General features: G+C 37.8%; 1 non-coding gene across 1 annotated transcript; it reads left to right on the top strand.

The window, feature by feature from the left end:
• Positions 1 to 1087: 1087 nt before the first annotated feature.
• LOC145618709 (small nucleolar RNA R71) lies at positions 1088 to 1193 on the top strand. Its single transcript, XR_014107975.1, has one exon. It is a non-coding gene; the product is annotated as a small nucleolar RNA R71 (small nucleolar RNA).
• Positions 1194 to 8276: the final 7083 nt, after the last annotated feature.

Raw genomic sequence — 8276 nt, 5'->3', positions numbered from 1 at the left:
GTGACGGAATACACGGGTTTCTTAGGTTCCACTCCTTGAGAAGGTAAAGAGGATGGACTAGCACAATCCTTAAGAGTGTTTCCAAGTTGGGTTATTTGTGTCTCAAGCATTTTGTTATGAGTCATCATTTCATTAAATTTCTTGTCACTCGCCGCCATATAGGTGTTAATGATCTTGGTTTGATTATCAATTAACTCTTCCAAATTTGACTTAAATGATGATGGTTGGGAATAAGAATTTTCACCATTGGCTTGGGGATTTGGAGCATAACCGGGAGGGGGTCCCCTTTGGTTGTTGTATTGAAAACTTCCCCGACTTTGGTTATTGTTCCAATTCCCTCGGCCTTGACTATTGCCACCATTATGGTAATGGTTACCAAAGCCTTGAGGTTGACCTTGATTACCATACCCATGGCTTGAGTTGTTACTATAACCTTGGTTGTTATAGTTCCCTCGAAAACCTTGGTTTCCTTGGTTCCTATAGCCTCCATTGTTATAGTTATCGAAACCATCTTGAGGGTGAGAATTTCTATTGCCAAAATTCTTAGGTCCATCAAACCTTTGACCACCATTGGCATTAGACACAAAGTTCACATGTTCACATTCATTATTTTCAACATCATCACATCCATCAACAAAAGCTTGTGAACACATGGAAGAATCATGATCATAAGATCCACAAGAATCTCAAAATAAACATCCACTTGGCATATTATTGGAAGTAGAAGGAGAAGAGTTAGAAATTGTACCTTTCCCTTTGGGTTGGGAGGGAAGACTCTCAGAATTTGTAGAAACACTCTCAAGCTTTGCTTTGATCGATGTCGTCTCCTTCCCTAGATTTGAAATTTGGGATGACAAGTTGTTAGTTGCGTTGAGATGATCTACGGAATAAACCGTTGAGCCACTCTTACTCGTAGACTCTCTCTCTCCTTCTTGCCAATCTCAATAGTATCTCACAACATCCTCAATTATGTCAACTACCTCTTCTTCCGTCCTATTCATTATAGGACCACTGGCTCCTCCATCTAGGCATGACTTCCCTTGAGCACTCAAACCTCCATAAAATTTGTATCACTTGGTAGGTAGGAATCCCATGATGTGGACACTCTCTTTGGTACTCCTTGTACCTCTCCCATGCTTCATAGAGATTCTCATTAGGTCTTTGCTTGAATCCTTGGATTAATGCCCTAGCCTCCGCCGTCTTCTTTTGGGGGTAAAAGCGAGACAAGAAAGCTCTAGTGACATCATCCCATGTTCTAAGCGAATTGGGCTTAACCTCTTTATCCAACCACTCTAAAGCACGACCAATAAGAGAAAAGGGAAACAACTATAGCCGAATGAACTCTTGAGAAATGTCGTTCACCTCAATGGTATTACAATACTTCTCAAATTCTTTTAGGTGAGTCAACGGGCTTTCACTCTTGGCACCACTAAATTGCCTCCGTTCTATCAAGGTAATCATGGCCGGTCTTATTTCAAAATCGTTCGCCGGTGTTGTAGGTGGAGCAATGCCACTCTCAAACCTATATGCACCGGGAATGCCCAACTCCTTCAAAGGTACTCTTAGAATCTCTCCCATGCCTTGCTCTTGCTCTTCTTCCTCAAACTCTTCTTCACTTGAGGAACTTAGGCTCAAAGATCGATTGGCTATCCTTCTTCGTGAAAGAGTTCTTTCAATTTTCGGATCCAAAGGAACTAAAGGTCTATTTCGAGTCCTACTATGCATGCAAAATCTCAAAAGAAATTGTTAGTAACACGGCTACAAGTGTAGCCTAAAAGAAAGAAATAAAATCTTTTTGTGTTTTTGAAATAGATGGAATGGACTCAACAACAATACACAATCACGACACCATTCCCCGGCAACGGCGCCATTTTGACAACGATGTGGAACGTAGGTCGTTATCTACCCTCCCCAACGGTCAAAAAAAATTTATAAACACTCAACCAACCCTATACTAGTATATGGTAAGTCAAGTGTCGAACCCAAAGGAATGGTGAGCTATTGCCTATCGTCTATAGTCAAGCTATTCCGAAGTCTATATGTAGGGTTGTGAATTCTAACTAGGACAAACTCGGCAAATAAACTTGAAGAAATGAATTGTGATAAGCACTAGGGCTAGGATCCACATGCATTCATAATGGAATTGACTAATTGGGAGGTCAAATTGGCTAAGTCAAACAATGTGAGGGAAGATCAATCATGCAACCAATAGAGCATATCAAGCTATTCTCCTAGAGGTCTAACTAGCGTCAACTATGATAAACTCTAGCTAGGAAACATCAAAAGACACCTCAATCGTGTAAATACATGCCACAAATCAATGGCCCGTATCAACGTGAACTTACAATGCAATCTAGTGCAACAATCAAAGTTGGCCAATCTTTGATTAATAACACACATGCACAAGATCATCAACCAACTTTAATCACACTATCAACTCCATCAATTATCCCCAATTAGCACTAATCCATTACTCATACATGCTTCACCATTACCCTAGCAAGTAATCTACTCACTAGTCATGGTAATTAAGATCAAAACAAAACTAATCAACACATTTACCAACATCATATCAAGCAATCTAAAATCAATAAAACAAAATCAATCAAATATCAATCAAACTAAAACAATTAACCAAGCATATGAAAAACAAATGAAATCAACTAAGATTAAACTATATATTGAATCAAAGAAGAGTAATCCTTACAATACTTAATCAAAGGTCAAATGAAATGAAGAAATCTTGAATCATCAACAATTAACCATGAATTTCTCTCTCTAAAAACCTAGAGTTTCTACCTCTAAAATATGATCTCAAAAGTTCTCTAATAATTCTCCCATTGATTCTCCCTCTAAAAATAGAAGGAAATACTATATATAAGAAAGATACAAAAGAAGAGTTGGTTAGATCGTCCAAAAAGAGACCCCAGGCGGTGCGGGCGCACGAAAAAGGGTACGGAACAGGGAACCCAGGTAGGTGCGGCCGCACCTAGCTGATGCGCAGCCGCACCACCCAGGTGCGCAGCCGCACCCTGCTCGGGCACGCCCACACCTGGTGGCAGAACATGCTTCCCCTTCTTCGTCCTAGCTCAACCTCGTGCGCTCGTCTTGGTGATAATGATGAACACCAAGGTAGGTAGTCTTGAAATGGATATTTTGGTGGGTTTGTGGCAAAGATGATGCCCCCACCACATACGTGCACCGATCTCTTGACTTGCTCCATGCGTTCCTTCTAACTTAAAGCTCCAAAAAGCGAACACAAGGCATCCAACTTGATGAGAAATGTAAGATGAAGGCTCGGGAATCCTTGGAAACACGATCATAACCTGAAAACAAACGAAAACAAACAAATAAAAGGGAAAAAGAACAAATAAACAAAGAAATGCACAAACAAGGAAACTAACTACAAAAAGCACAAACTAACAAAATAGAGAGCAAAACTAAGAAAAACTAAGGAAAAGAACTACAAAATGGAATGAAAATCATCCTAAAAGAGATCAAATGAGTTCCATAAATGACACTCATCTGGTTGTCCAAATTATCTTATTAGGCGTGATTTTCAATTACATATTCCCTTTAAATTAAACATGCAATATGGTGATCATAATAACAATAGAATAAACATTAATATTGGAAGCAATTCAACAATAATAGCGTTAGTCAAATCAAATAATAATAATAATCATGATACTAGCAATATAAAATAAAATTAATTAAATTAATTACTCACATTCCGCGCGTTCCTTTAAATTGCCACATCATGAATAAATTGTTAGTAACTTCAATAAAAATATAAATCAAATTTAAAATAAATTAAATAAAAGTAGAGTTGGTTTGGTCCGAACCCTCAATTAATTATACCTTTCACGCCTTGTTTTAAGGACGAAACCTCGGGTCAAGTATGGACTTCTTAGAGTGCTTAAGGGAAGAATGGTGTAATTAAGAATATAGGTTTGAGGCTTAGAATATGAGAGAGAGAGAGACAGAAAAGAATGATTATTGGTGTAGAAGAGAGGAAGAGAGAATGATTTGGTGATCAAGCTTGTTGATGATTAAAAAAAGGGAGATATGACCTCTATTTATAGGGAAAAAAGAGGGTCGAGGAATCAAGAAAAGATAGAGTTCGAATCGGAATAAAATTCTTGCGATAGACAGCAGTTTTTGCGGTTTTTGTTTTTATCATATCTTTTGATATAGAAATCGAAATAAGATAAATGATATGCCGTTGGAAAGATCTTGAAGTCTACTTTCTAACCCAATTGGAAATATTTTGTAGAATAAAAGATATGGCCGAAATAGTGAGACGGTGTCAGTTTTGGATAAAGTTTCGTATTCCATTCATATTTTTTTCGTTATAACTCGGAATTAATATTATAATATATAATAGGAAAGATAATTTCAAGGGCTATCCAACCATATAAGATTTAGAGAAAAACTATGAAGCACGAAAATAATATATGACTATCTTTGAACGTCTTTCAATTTGAATAGAATTAGGACTTTCAAACAGAAAAGTTTTATTCAATTTCAAATGCTTTAATCTTTTTTTTGATAGTTAGGATCATTTAGAAACTTATAGAAGCTTCCAATTAATCCTAATTGGTTTAGGAATAATATTAAAGCCTTTGGACCCTCCACATGATCATTGGGTCATAGGTAAGGTGGGCTTAGGTTAGGTTTAGACTCAGTTTAGTATTTTGGCCAAAATTTATTCGTTATAACTCGGATTTGGGCTTATGATATATCGTTGGAAATCTCTTTTCAAACCCCATCCAAATATTCAATAGTTGAACCCAGATTACGGACCAAAATAAACTGCTCTAAACGTTTTTATAAAAAAGGACACGAAATGAATGATTTTAAAGGACACGAAATGAATTACTTTGGGTTTAAAGTAGAGGTGATCATTTGAGGGCTTGGGCGGGTAGCAGGCCGGGCGGGCTTATGCTTATTTTTTTGTCCAACGGGATTCATGTATCAAGCCCGAACCCTTTTATGCGGACTTATACTTTGTCCATGCCCGCTTACTAAACGGGTCTTAAATTTTTGTTTTATTTTATAACACTAATTAATCAATTTATTATTTACATGTGCTAAAATATTTTGGTAGTGTTGTCTTAAATTATTTTATCCACAAATAATTATAATAGAAATTAAAAACACACAAAGTATGTCATAATATAAAATTAAAATAAATAATTGGAACCAATAAAAGCTTATAGTTCATTATAGTCTCTTTGTATTTATTATTTTATTTTCTTAAATACACAAAGTATTATTTTTATTATTTAATATAACACTAACTAAATAAAATTATTAAAATATTATTATTATTATTATTGTAATTATTATTATTATTATTATTATTATTATTACTATTACTATTATTATTATATACGGGTCGGACGGGCTAGCCCATGACACATATTTTCTTCTCCATACCTGCCCATTTATATTAACGGGCCGGGCCTAGCCCGCCCAAAAATCCAATTTTTTAAAAAATGGTTGTCCAAGCCCCTTTTTTGCGAGCCGGGTTGGGCGGGCTTAGCGGGTCGTCCCGTCCATGAACATCTCTAGTTTAAAGCCACGAAAAGAGGAAAATAAGTTATGGTTTGGGGAAATGGGCTTGGAATTGGGTTGGTTTATAAAATGTATTGGGATTGGATATGGATATAAGCACTCCGAAGATTAAATACTCAACCCGACCAATAATGGCGGTGAAAGGTTGTTCATCATCTGGTTTGGTTTTGGGGAGACATTTTTATGTGTCTATAATAATATATTTTTCGAATTTTTCACCAAATACCACTGAGTTAAAGCTTAATTCACCATATACCATAGAAAACTTTCTAATATACCATATACCACTCAGTTTAACTAAAATGTCACAACATGCCATTAATGACTAACGAACGCTAACACCGTTAGTCATTAAGGCTAATAAGGCCACGTGGCAACATATAATTGGTTCCCTTTTAATTTACTTAATTTTAAATAATTATATAATTAATTATCAAAAAATTTAAAACATAATTAAAAAAAAACCAGCCACCCACGTCCCCCAGCCACCCACCACCCACCAAAGCGGAATCCGACCAGAACCCCCACGCCGGTCTGAAATCCGACCAAAACCCCTCGCGCCACCGAGATCCAACCACCCGTCGGTGCTACTCCACTTCTAAAATCCGACCAAAACACCAAAATCAAAACCACCGTGTCCGCACCCTAAAAACCCCCTTTCTCCTTCGAAAAACACTTCCCTAACCACCAATTGGCACCCAAACCCCCTCCCTCGCGTCGGCGATTTAATTCGTCTCTCTCGGTGCCGTCTCCACCTCATGAACCACCACGTACGCGAAACCCTAAAATCGAAATCGAGGGTTTTGATTTTGGTGTTTTGGGGTTTTAGGGTGGTGGTTTTTGGCAAGTTTGGTTGTGGCGACTTATGGGAGAAGGTTTAGGCTGCTTGCAAAGGTGGTGGCCGGAGATTTATGCTAATGTGGTGGTTGGGGATTTGGGCTAAGGGGGTGGTGGCTACTGGCTGGGGAATCGGGAGGTAGAGGGAAATTGCTAAGGTGGTGGCTGGAATTCGGGAGGGAAAGGATGCTGGGTTGAGATTCTCACCGGCGGGAGGGGGGATGGTCGCCGCGACGCCGCGAGCTAGGATGTGGACCAGGCGGCCAACCGGAGGTGGGGGTCGGGGCTAGGCTTAGGGCGGCGGTGACTAAGGATGGCTGGTTTTTTTTATATATAATTATTTTTAAATTTCTTGATAATTAATTATATAATTATTTTAAAATTAAGTAAATTAAAAGGGAACCAATTATATGTTGCCACGTGGCCTTATTAGCCTTAATGACTAATGGTGTTAGCGTCCGTTAGTCATTAATGGCATGTTGTGACATTTTAGTTAAACTGAGTAGTATATTTTGTATTAGAAAGTTTTCTATGGTATATGGTGAATTAAGCTTTAACTCAGTGGTATTTGGTGAAAAATCCGTAAAGTATATATTATAATAAGAAGTAAAAAAAATGAGGGAAAAGACAGCACCTAGAAGTATGGGTGGCAATTCGGGTCGGTGGGTCGGGTTCGGGTCAGATTTCGGGTCGATTTCGGGTTATATTTAGAAACAATCAAAAATAGTGTAAAACTTAATATTATTACGAAATATGAAATTTTGGTCAAATCGGGTCGAATTCGGGTTATTCGGGTTCGGATCGGGTCGGGTTCGGGTTTCTCTCAGTAACTTCGGGTCGGGTTCGTTCGGGTTATCGGGTCGGGTCAGGGATTGCCAGCCCTACCTAGAAGTGATACATGTCATTCCCCGTGACTATTTTATGGGATGTTGGGGTGAAAACTTATGATTCACATAGTTGCCAAAATTTTACAATGAAGGCAACCCTATTGCGGACAATAAGTGATTTTCCTGCTTATGGAAATTTGTGTGGTTGGAGTACTTGTTGTAAACTTGCTTGTCCATCATGTCACATAGATACCTCACACAAGGGATTGAAGCTTGGAAGGAAAGAATTCTTTGATCCTAATCGTAGATTCTTGCTGGATCCTGATCATAGATGGAGAATGGATAATTTAACGGAGAAACAAAAAGATGACCACCTCCTATCCCTTTGTTGGGGGATGAGATAGTAGAAGCATTTGATGGTGTTCCGAATGTGATATTTGGGAAGAAGAGAAAAAGAACCAAAAGATACTTGTTTGGCCAATAGAAGAAGTTTAGTACCTTCTTAGACTCCCTTATTGGAGTAAGCTTTTGGTAAGGCATAACTTAGATGTGATGCATATTGAAAAAATATTTATGATAGTATCTTAGCAACTGTACTTGATATTCCTAATAAGACAAAGGACACTTTGAACGTACTAAAGGATTTGTTGAAGTTGAACATGCATGAGAAATTGAGACCTATCAAGATAGGTGATAAATATGCCATTCCTAAAGCTCCTTATCAATTGACATTGCTTGAAAGGCATAGAGTATTGGAGTGGTTGTCTAAGGTTAAAGTGCCAGATGGTTACTCTTCTAACATAGCTCGATGTGCAAATGTAGAAGATGGAAAAATCTCGAACATGATGAAGAGCCATGATTGTCATTTTTTTTTATGCAAGATTTGCTTACACCGGCATTTCAAGGCATTTTGCCTAAGCAAGTGTTAGAACCTTTGGTTGAGCTAAGCTTGTTTTTTAAGCAATTGTGCTCCAAAACTCTAAAAATTGATGTGTTGGAGCGATTGGAAAAGATTATAGCAATAACTCTTTG

Source organism: Chenopodium album, chromosome 26, assembly GCF_948465745.1.
Source record: "Chenopodium album chromosome 26, dcCheAlbu1.1, whole genome shotgun sequence".
NCBI classification, from domain to species: Eukaryota; Viridiplantae; Streptophyta; class Magnoliopsida; order Caryophyllales; family Amaranthaceae; genus Chenopodium; species Chenopodium album.
The sequence above is the reverse complement of the archived record's forward strand: the minus strand, read 5'-3'. Positions and strand labels throughout refer to the sequence as shown.